We start from the raw sequence: 11217 nt of genomic DNA on the forward strand, positions 1-11217 counted from the left end.
CAACCCGTTTCTCTGGTGTGGGTGCTCTCTTCCCTTTCTTCACCTTTCCAAATCTTATTTATCTTTTTAAGTCAGTCTCAGGTCTTGAGTGGGAGGGAGTTAGTGAAGGTGACTTCTTCCATGAGAATCAAGCAACAATGACATAGAAGTCATGCATAAAGAATTCCTCTGAGATACACATCACTTAATTGAGGCAACTTGTACCATGTTAGGATATGCTATGCTATGTTGCAGGAATGTATTGGCCCCAAATCTCAGTAGCCTACCCCATAAAACACCTTTCTTTCTTAAGCTGCACATCTAATTTGAGTGGGCAGGTGGTGGGGAACAGAATATGGGATCGTGTGGTGATGGACCTCTGCCCATATAGTCACTCAGGGGCCAGTCTGACAGCCGCTCTAATGTCTGGAATGTTTCCGTCCCATCTGGACAAGAGAGAGAGATTGGGGAGAAGCCAAACAACTGTAGAGTAACCTCCTCAGCCTACAAGTGGCACAAATCACTTCTCACATTTTATTGGCCAGAACCAGTCACGAGGTCCCTTCTAACTACAAGAGGGCTGGGAGGTGTAATCTTCTGAGTATCTAGCAAGAAAAAAAATAGAACTATATACAGGTTAGGATGGGTGATGTCTATCAAAGCACATAAATATTTAGACTGCTGGGGTTGTGCTCATAGGTGGGGAGGGGGTAATGTGAGAGATGATGGGTTTTACTCTCAGAAACTGTAGAAACATCACTGAGACTTCTGGGTACTGGTTCAATGTACCTGAGTATATCTGGCCTTTGGCTAAGGAGATAAACTAGAGTCAAAACCCAATTTCACAATCTATGGGAGCTCAAAGTCTCAAGGAGATGGTTGAAAATGGACTTTGCATGCCAAATAGACGTATTAAAACATGCAGCAGAAGAAAATCAGGATCACCCAGCCCTCGATCATGGACCACAGGAAGACTTCTGAACTCAAAAAACCAGGGCACTGAAGCATCATTTTTTTGGTTAGTAACTTGTCCTTTACTTAACACTTGGCTTCAGTAGGCACACAATAACTCTGATCAATAATAAATCAATTAGAATCAGCTGTCCGATAGTTTAGGTTTTAAGATTTAAATGTAGGTAAAGGCTAATTTATTCATTTATGCTTGTCTAACTACTAAGACATGGAAATATACCCTTTCTTGTAAATAGAAAATAGCAACCAAAGTGCCCTTGGCAAAGAAGTAGGTTCTCCTCTCCCCAAGCAGTAACTTTAAAATAGGACTTGAGTTGGCTTTGAATATTTATATGGAAGGTTTTTTAAAATGAAGACATTTTTGCAGAGTTAAAAACATTATTAAAATAATGAACCAGGAATGAAAGGAGGTCTGGTCAGAGTCGATCATGTTAGGAGAAAAGCACTTGGATTCTTTCATTACATAATTGAGCTAAAAATTCTACTGGTGTGGAATCTTCGGAGGCAATGCCCTTTGTTGGCAGGATTCTCTGTTCTTCGTTGATGACATGAATCCTTTCTTTATGTTATTAGAGAATGACAGCGAGAAGCCTATGCTCTAGGAAACCCACTGAACTGTTGTTTGGGGCCTCCTCCTGGAAGGTATTTTACCTAGCCCACATCCTCAGTGGGCCAATAAATTATAATACAATCATCCATTTTTCTTTCTTCTAAATTACCTACTGGCTGAGATATTAGGGGCCTTAAGACGGGGTGTCAAGGTGGTCAATAGACCTTTTACTGTCGAAATGACTATAAATCCCAATTTCTCTCTTTCTTCACTTTTAAACATATGAATTTGGAAACAATCTAGTCTGGATGAAAATCGGAAGCTGATCCCATGGAAACATGAGCTGTAACCCCAGCTGATTGCATTTTATGTTTGCACCAAAACTTTTCTTTTCCACGTGGCTGGCAGAAAGAATAAGTTTTACTGAGGCTTAATATTTGTGAATCATCCATTTCAGTATTACGTAGAACAAAAATGGAACCTGGACAATTGCTTGGACTGAGGATATCTAGGCTAGCTGGGTTGACCTTGGGTCCAATCAGGCAGAGACACTGTTTCATTTGAGAGGTAAGATTAAGGTTCTGATCTGATCAGCAGGAATGACTCCGGTGGCTAGGAAAGTTTAAAGCGGGGACTAGTTTTATAGGTGGCCAGTTTGTTAGTGGGTTGTTTCTAATTCTAATGATTTTTGCTTGTAACTGAGGTCGAGAATGAATATTCTGAAAATGAGGACTCCAGTAAGCATGTTATGTCTGCTCATATTCCATTCCAAGCAAGTTATTTGGCCACTCCCAGAGTATACTCCATCCATGGAGATGGTGGAAGAAGAAGGGAATGTTTCTGAGCAATATTCTAAAAAAACTTTTTTAATGTTTATTTATTTTTGAGAGAGAGAACGTGAGTGCTGGTGGGGCAGAGAGAGAGAGAGGGAGACACAGAATCAGAAGCAGGCTCCAGGCCCTGAGCTGTCAGCACAGAGAAAGATAAGGGGCTTGAACTCACAAACCAGGAGATCATGACCTGAGTTGAAGTCAGCCGCTTAACCAACTGAGACACCCAGGTGCCCCACTGAGCAATGTTCTAAACCAGCATTGAAAGCTGGATATGAGGCACACAGAAGATACCTCTCCACCCTCTGCAGAACAGAAGGTGCTCAGAGGTTAAGTCCTGGGGAGGGGTGGGGAGCAATGGCCCAGTAAGGCATTGTGCTAAATGATTTTCATGCTTATTTCAGAGATCAACACGTTTCTTCTGCTAAGGGCCAGATGGTAAGTAGTTTAGGTGTTGAAGGTCATATGCAGGCTCTGCTTAAGTCAGTCAACCATGCTGTATTGGGTGAAAGCAGCCACATGAATATAAAAGTAGACAATACAAAAATGAATTAGTGTAGCTGTGTTCTAATATCACTGTATTTATGGACTCGGGAATTTGAATTTTACATAATTATCACGTCATGAAATATTTTTGTTCTTTTGCTTTTAAAAACAATTTAAAAATGTAAAAATCATTCTTATGTGGTGGGCTATAAAAAAATTGGTGGCTGACCAGATTTGACTCATGGTCCGTAGTTTGCTGATCTCTGCTTTATTTCATTAAATCTTCACAATAAACCTTGTGAGATAGTTACATTACCCCATAGTATAGATGAATATTGCAGAAGTTAATATAGTAGTCCCCGCTTGTCTGTGGTTTTGCTGTCTGTGGTCTCAGTTACCTGAGGTCAACCACCATCTGGAAGCAGATGATCCTCCTTCTGACGTGTTGTTGGAGGTGAATAGTAGCCCAACGCTATGGGGCATTGCCTACATCATCTCATTTCATCTCATCACATAGGCATTTTATGTCACGTCATCACAGGAAGAAGCATTAGTATAGTACAAGACGATAATTTGAGAGGGATATATTATTACAGTATACTGTTACAATTGTATTTTATTATTAGTTATTGTTCATCTCTGTGTTATAATTTATAAATTAAACCTTCTCATAGGTATATATGTATAGGAAAAAACAGTACATAGAGAGTTCAGTACTATCTGTGGTTTCAGGCATCCACTGGGGGGGCTCGGAACATGTCTCCCATGGATAAAGGGGGATGACTGGATTTCTGCTAATCTCTGGCAATCAGATAATATCACATCAAGAAGTTAGTGTTTTTCTTTGCTTTTGACTAATGACATGTTCATAATGTGTCACAGAAGAATAGGTTTCCAATGTTCTGAGTATATTTTAAATGCCATTTATACCACAGAAGGAAAATACATTTATCTTATTTTTCATGACTTTAAGCAGATTATTGATGCTTAATTTATCTGATTACAACATATGGCAAATTATTATTTTAGACTTCTCTCCCATTTAATTATGTTTTGTTTGGGCTAGTGTTAAAACGGACTGATTTCTCCTGAACACATGTTGAGGAAAAAAGGAAGGTGGTTCTGAGTGACGGCAGGAGAAATCAGTGGAGGATAAAAACTTGGCCATTTTACATGCAGTTAATTGAGAGATGGCTAAATGCGGACAAATATGAATGCATGTCAATGCATACACATACAACACACACACACTCTCCAGAGAAAGAATTCCTTTTCTGAATTTGGCAAAACCTAGAAAGGTTACAAAGGGAGATTTTCTCTCCCTCACATCCTCAGTGCGGTGCATTACTGATGCCTCAGTGCGTTTAAATAAAACAACTGGACTCATAAGAATTCATACATATTTCCAGCGTATTACATTTTACTCTTTAATAAAATTCCTTTACAGTATGGATTTTTTTGGTTAAATGGGTTTATATAGAATATGAGCCAAATAATGTTCCTTGAAACACAGCCTCTGCATACAATAACGATCTGATCCATCATAGGTATGAGTTTTAGCCGCCAGGGTTCTTCTATATTTAAAATTTTGAAACTTCTAATTTAAATAATAGGCAATTAAAACATTTCGGAACGCATCTATTGTATACGACCAAGACATTTAGACCAAGAAGGCTGTGTGCAAAGACCGAAGAATCTCATGTGCTAATGAGCAACATATCCATTATTTGTAAGTTTAATAAAAAATCTAAATTGCCCAGCACGGCTCTGTCTAATTGCATATTACAATATCAGTGGGTAATTGTGCTTTCTGTGAGAAAAATTTGTTCCAAAGTCAAAATGTCATCTTGCTGTCAAATAATCCCACAGATTACCATAAACAGAGCTGGAAAAATTGTGCTGTGACCGATTAGATGTGATGTGAATCCTGTTCATTACCCAAGACATGACTTCCATTGTAATTGTGTAGCTACCACAATGGCTTCTTTCTGCCATTTCCTGCTTACCTGCTGCCACACACACAATTTATTAACATTTGGTCAATACAGTGCCATTCATACAGTCAACCTCTGAGCCAAGGGAGGTCATTGCTTCATCATGAAGGATTCTGTATTAACACGACAGCTTGCATCGAGGATTCATACATCCTTTCCCTTCATTTATGGGTTAAATTAGTAATTAGTCTAACACCTGAGTTCCATTATATTCTTGTTTGTCTGATCTTGTGTTGAAAATTCAATGGGCTTACTGGAAACTTCAGAGCCCTTTTGCCAAAGAGGACCTACTTTCCTCTCTGCCTACAACTACTTTAAAAAATAGAATAAAATTTTTGGCATCAGGTGGTAACTTGAATAAGAAAAACATTGGTGATATGAAATGAACTGAAGGAACGTTAAGGTTTAGAAAGTTTGTGGGGTTTTTGGAAATTGAGATTAAATTAAACTATGTGAAAGTTCTAGAACTTTGTTTATTGTGAAGGGAACCTTGAGTCTGAGGTCATTCTGGTGTTTCTACCTGAAGTGTACAGATCTCATGTTGGAGACTTACTTTCAAGATCCTTTAGTGCAGCATCTCATTCCGTTTGGTAAACTATCATCGACAGCTGCATTCTATGTAAACACACACTTCATTTTCCTCTGAGTAGTTATTTGAACTTTTGAAGTTGAGAATAGAATTATTATAGCAATACACTTTCAATAGGAAAGAAAATTATACTTAAAAGACATGGTCTCTCATTATAAAAAATGACAGAAGTCAGGAAGAGGCAGCAAGGGGTACAGCTAACGTTTTGGAGAATCACTATTAACCTTTGATGTCTGTGCCAGTTAATGTTTTTTTTTTTTTTCCCTCAACAACACTGAAATATTGTTTAGAAATTCTATGGTAATTAGTGGAACATTTTACAAGATTTTATTTTATGCTTCTGTGGCTGTCTTTGGAATGAAAGTTTGAATTAACTTGGCATGCTTACAGTTTTCACCACGGGCAGTTGAATAAAATCCCTAACAGATAAAAGAGCAGTGAAATTCACAGATCCAGGCCATCTTTTAAAATAGGTACTTCTCTGGGGGAGGTTGTCTATCTGGTGCTCCATATACTCTTTTCAAGCCCTGAGGGGTAGGTGCTATTGTCCTGATTAGAGAAGAGGAAACAGAAGCTCATAGAGATTAAGTGATCTGCTGAAGGCCACACACCCAGAAAGCAGTGGGGTCAGAATTTAAGACCAGGTCTGCCTGACAGACCAGCCCATATTCTTTCTATCATGATGTATCTTACTGGGCCATTCATTCCTAATACATCCAAGTAGGAGAAGACAACAATTGTGTGCTTATCTCAGGAAGAAAAAACAAAGGCCAATACTAACAGGCAAGCATTTCAAATGGAATAAAATCATTTAAATTTGTAATTATATAGAACAGCATGCATCCAGGCATGCACTGAGCATTATTTAAAAAGGGGACTCTTCAATGCCTTAAATATTCTGGCATTTTCTAAGTGTAGAACTTTCAGAATCGGTAGATTGTATTGTATTTTATTATTATTTTTTATTTTTTATTTTTTTAAAATATTTTTTATTTATTTCTAGGAGAGAGAGAGAGAGACAGCGTGAGCAGGGGAGGGTCAGAGAGAGAGGGAGACACAGAATCTGAAACAGGCTCCAGGCTCTGAGCTGGCAGTCAGCACAGAGCCCGACGCGGGGCTCGAGCCCACGAACTGCGAGATCATGACCTAAGCGAAAGTCGGACGCTTAACCGACTAAGCCACCCAGGCGCCCCTTATTATTATTTTTTAATGTTATATTTATTTCTGAGAGAGAAAGAGAGAGAGAGAGAGAGAAACAGCGTGAGCAGGGGAGGGTCAGAGAGAGGGAGACACAGAATCTGAAACAGGCTCCAGGCTCTGAGCTGGCTGTGAGCACAGAGCCCGATGCGGGGCTCGAACCTACAAACTGCGAGATCACAACCTGAGCCGAAGTTGGGCACTCAACCGACTGAGCCACCCAGGCGCCCCAGATTGTATTTTATTTTTAAGAANTATCTTGCATTAGAAAGTAGCGGCCCACTTGGAAAAGTATAATATTGCGGTTCATCAACAGTTTATGCTGAGCATATTGCATCTGAATAAGAAAAGCTGGCGTGCCCGTTATCAATGGATTGCCTCTCAGCTTCGAGTCCGTCCATTACTGCCTGCTCTATGCAAATAGAGTTGGGCCCTTGAAATACTTCTTTGCCAGCTCGCATGATGTGAGCTTTGTTGGTAGAAGGTGCCAGAGGGATACCAGAGGACAAAGTTTTGTTTTGTTTTGTTTTGGTTTGGTTCTAGTCCCTCTGTGTGTGACTTTTACGTCCTAGTCTGGCAGGTGACGCACAGCTTTCTTCACCTCTGGGCGCCGGCAGCGGGCGGGACCTCCAGGATGTGGCTCCGATAGTGAGTGGCTCTGCAGTGCATGGCAGCCAACAGCATCCAGCATCTAGCTGTGTTCCTCTGGTAGCCCCTTGTGCGCTTTGCAGCAAATTCCAAGCATGGCACCTCCTTGTCAGTGGCTTTCTCGTGCAATCCGGAGGGTGGATTTCCAGCCAGATCCAGCAGTAATGGCACCTCAGCAACTACTCTCTATCTAGTGAGCTATGGGTGCTCTCTCCAATAGGGTGTGGATCTCAGTCCAGGAGGAGGGGAGCTCTTCCTTGGGCACTCTGTCTCCGCCCCAGGAGTAGCAACTACTCCTTAGATCTGCAATTCTTGTATTCTTCAAGAGTTTTCTTAACTTCTTACCAGCTTATGCCCAATTATTGAATCGTCTGTTATAATTAAACTTTCCTTGTTAAAATCACTGTGTGGTTTCTATCTCTTGGCCGGACGCTGGCTGATACAGCTGAGCAGTGATGTTCTGGGAGTTAGACAATGCCTAGATATTGGCAGAAACCTTTAGTCATCCAGGAAGTGTACAGATAGGCCTTGAGAGCCAGGGGAAGAGAGGGTCTTGATATTAAATAGATTTTAGAAGATGATTCAAGGGAAGGTGAATTCTTAGGTTGGGAATTAATTCTCTGTAGTGTGATTTTCCTATCTCACTTAGAGAAAAAGTCAAAGGCTTTCAAAGGCTTCACAGTGGCCAACAAGGCCTGTCATGGCCTGAGGTCAGACCACCTCTGACCCCACTTCCAACCCTTCTCCTATTGCTCACTTCAGGGGCTCCAGCCACACTGGCCTCTTTATGATCCCTCAACACCCCAGATGTACACCTGCCTCAATGCCTTGCACCCACGACTCCTTCTTCTTGGAAGGTTTTCCTCCATATACTTGCCTGACTTCCTCTCACCTTACAAGTCTTTGCTTTATTGTCACCTCAGTGAGGCCTTCCCTGATTACTCTTTTTAAATTTGCAAACTTTACCTGGCACTCTCTCTCCCCTATCCCCTTCTCTCATGTATTTTTCTCCACAGCACCTTTTTTTTTTAATGTTTTATTTATTTCTAGGAGAGAGAGAGAGACAGCGTGAGCAGGGGAGGGTCAGAGAGAGAGGGAGTCACAGACTGAAACAGGCTCCAGGCTCCGAGCTGGCAGTCAGCACAGAGCCCGATGCGGGGCTCGAACCCACAAACCGCGAGATCATGACCTAAGCGAAAGTCGGACGCTTAACCGACTAAGCCACCCTAGCGCCCCTCCACAGCACCTTATAAGATGCTGCATAATTTCTTGTTTTGTTTCTTGTTTCTCTTTCTCTGACTAAAAGTGTAACTTCCATGAGGCAAGAATTAAAAAAATATGTATTTTTTTGCAGTGCTGTATCCTTAGTATCTAGAATAATGTCTAAATGCTTGTGAACAAATGAATGAATGAGTCCCTTATATTATTAGGCTGAATATAACTCAGGCTTATGTACCTTATTATAATTTTTATTTATACTTTTGGGTAGGTGTGTGTGTGTGTGTGTTTATATACAACGACATGAACAGAATTAAAGAGATGCTAGCCTTCGTGTTATGGACAACCTTCTTGGCAGTCTGTACTCTTCAAATGAGGGATTCCTATAAATAATATGCTTTTAAGGGGTATTTTGCCCATGTTTTAAAATTAATTTCAGTGGAAATTTATCATTTTTGCCTCCCACCAGCTATCTCCCTTCTTTCTTTTTTTTTTTTAATGTTTTTATTCATTTTGGAGAGAGAGAGAGAGAGAGACAGAGCATGAGCGAGGGAGGAACAGAGAGAGGGGGAGACACAGAATCTGAAGCAGGCTACAGGCTCTGAGCTGTCAGCACAGAGCCTGACATGGGGCTCGAACTCACAAATCTCGAGATCATGACCTGAGCTGAAGTAGGGCGTCCATTCAATAGGCTCCCCAGCTACCTCCCTTCTTAATAGCAACCCGGTTTTGCTTTGATGGGACTCTCCACCAGGGACCTGATGACTTCCACCCTAAGCCAGGTGGCTGGAAGGTGTTTACATTCATAAGAGGCATGATATAAAGATCTCACGTGGCTGGGGTCTATTTATAGCACAGGCTATTTATCTCTGCAGCCCCCTGAACTGACCATTGATTATAGGCCCTGCTTCTGTTTCTCCCTGGGGTGCTCTAGTCTCTGCCCTTCCAGAGTCTGTTCTGTTCTGTGAGTTACCCCATCCCCCTGCCAGATAGTCTTTCTTTTCTACTTAAGTTGGCCAGGCAGTTTCTATGACTTGCAACCAATCCATCTTAGCTGATAATATAATTTACTTTATCATTTTTTCTTAAAAAAATTTTTAGTGTTTATTTATTTTTGAGACAGACAGAGACAGAACATGAGTTGGGGGAGGGAGCAGAGAGAGAGGGAGACACAGAATCTGAAACAGGCTGGGGCCCTGAGCTGCTGGCACAGAGCCTGACCCAGGGCTCGAACTCACAAACTGTGGGATCACAACCTGAGCTGAAGTCGGACACTTAACCAACTGAGACACCCAGGTGTCCCAATTTGCTTTATCATTAAGGGAGGAACTGTATCTTATACAGGTTGGCTACAATATGCCTGGATCAGTTATTCTGTAGGAAATATGCTTTTTGAGATCCTGAATATGTGACATAAAAGTGACACCTTTCAGTAGCATATTTCAGTGCTGATAGACTAAAGGTATTTAGGCAAATCAAATCACGAAATAGAAGTGTCATAACCTCTGCTCATGTTACATTAGATATACAACATATTATGTTTTAGATGTTTCCTCTAGATTCCTTGTGTCCACTGCTAGTTTTGGAAATAGTAATCGATATACTTAGGGGCTGGCAGAGAAGGGCTCAGTTATAGAGGAATGAAAATATTTCATGAATTTATGCAACAAAACAGTAAATTACAGACTGTTTTGCTCCACAGAGAGCATCTTCATTCTATAATAGCTAGCATAAATTTTAAAGAATAATGGAGAAATGCTCCACATACTTAATTTCCAAAACAATAGCTAACTATTTACTGATGACAAGCTTAAAAAAAACCTGCTGGGGATGAGGTTGAGAAATTTGTCACATTTTCAATTCAAATTAATTCAAGACATGACAATAATACATACTGTAAATCAATGTTAAAATGTTGCAAAATCTGGAAAATAATATCTGATAAAAAACAAAGCAGAGTATTAGGAAAATATATCCTTTTTAATGAAGATATAATTGACATATGACATTAGTTTCAGGTATATGACATGATGATTTGATATTTATATATATTAAACATGTTCTTGCCCTTTCACGAAGATGGCACCAAAGGCAAAAAAGGAAGCCCATACCCCTCCCAAAGCCAAAGCCAAAGCCAAGGCTTTGAAGGCCAAGAAAGCAGTGCTGAAAGGCGGCCACAGTCGTAAAAAAAAAAAGAAGATTCGCGCTTTACCTACATTCTGACAGCCCAAGATACTGCGTCTCCCAAGGCAGCCCAAATATCCTCGAAACAGCTCCCCCAGGAGACACAAGCTTGACCAGTATGCCGTCATCAAGTTTCCCCTGATGACTGAGTCTGCTGTGAAGAAAACAGAAAACAACAACACTCTTGTGTTCATTGTGGACGTCAAGCCCAACAAGCACCAGATCCAACAGGTTGTGAAGAAGCTCTATGACATTGAGGTGGCCAAGGTCAACACTCTGATCAGGCTCAATGGAGAAAAGAAAGCATATGTTCATCTGGCTCCTGACTACGATGCTTTGGATGTTGCCAACAAAATTGGGATAATCTAAACTGAATCCAGCTGGCTGAAGCTAAATATAAATTTTTTCACCATTAAAAAAAAAAACACATGTTCTTGATCTTGATAACAGAGATGTTTTCAGGTCAAATAATTTATGTTTTCCCTGAAAAACTAATGAAGATGTTTAGCTGATAGTGCATATAAAATAAAGTAAACTTTTAGTGGGTTAACTGTTTCAATAATAATACTT

General features: G+C 40.5%; 1 pseudogene; it reads left to right on the forward strand.

Annotated features, from left to right (window-relative positions):
• The first annotated feature begins 10542 nt into the window (after positions 1-10542).
• LOC144226145 (large ribosomal subunit protein uL23 pseudogene) lies at positions 10543-11016 on the forward strand (annotated as a pseudogene).
• Positions 11017-11217: the final 201 nt, after the last annotated feature.

This window comes from Crocuta crocuta, unplaced genomic scaffold (assembly GCF_008692635.1).
Source record: "Crocuta crocuta isolate KB4526 unplaced genomic scaffold, BGI_CrCroc_1.0 scaffold549, whole genome shotgun sequence".
In the NCBI taxonomy this organism is placed as follows: Eukaryota; Metazoa; Chordata; class Mammalia; order Carnivora; family Hyaenidae; genus Crocuta; species Crocuta crocuta.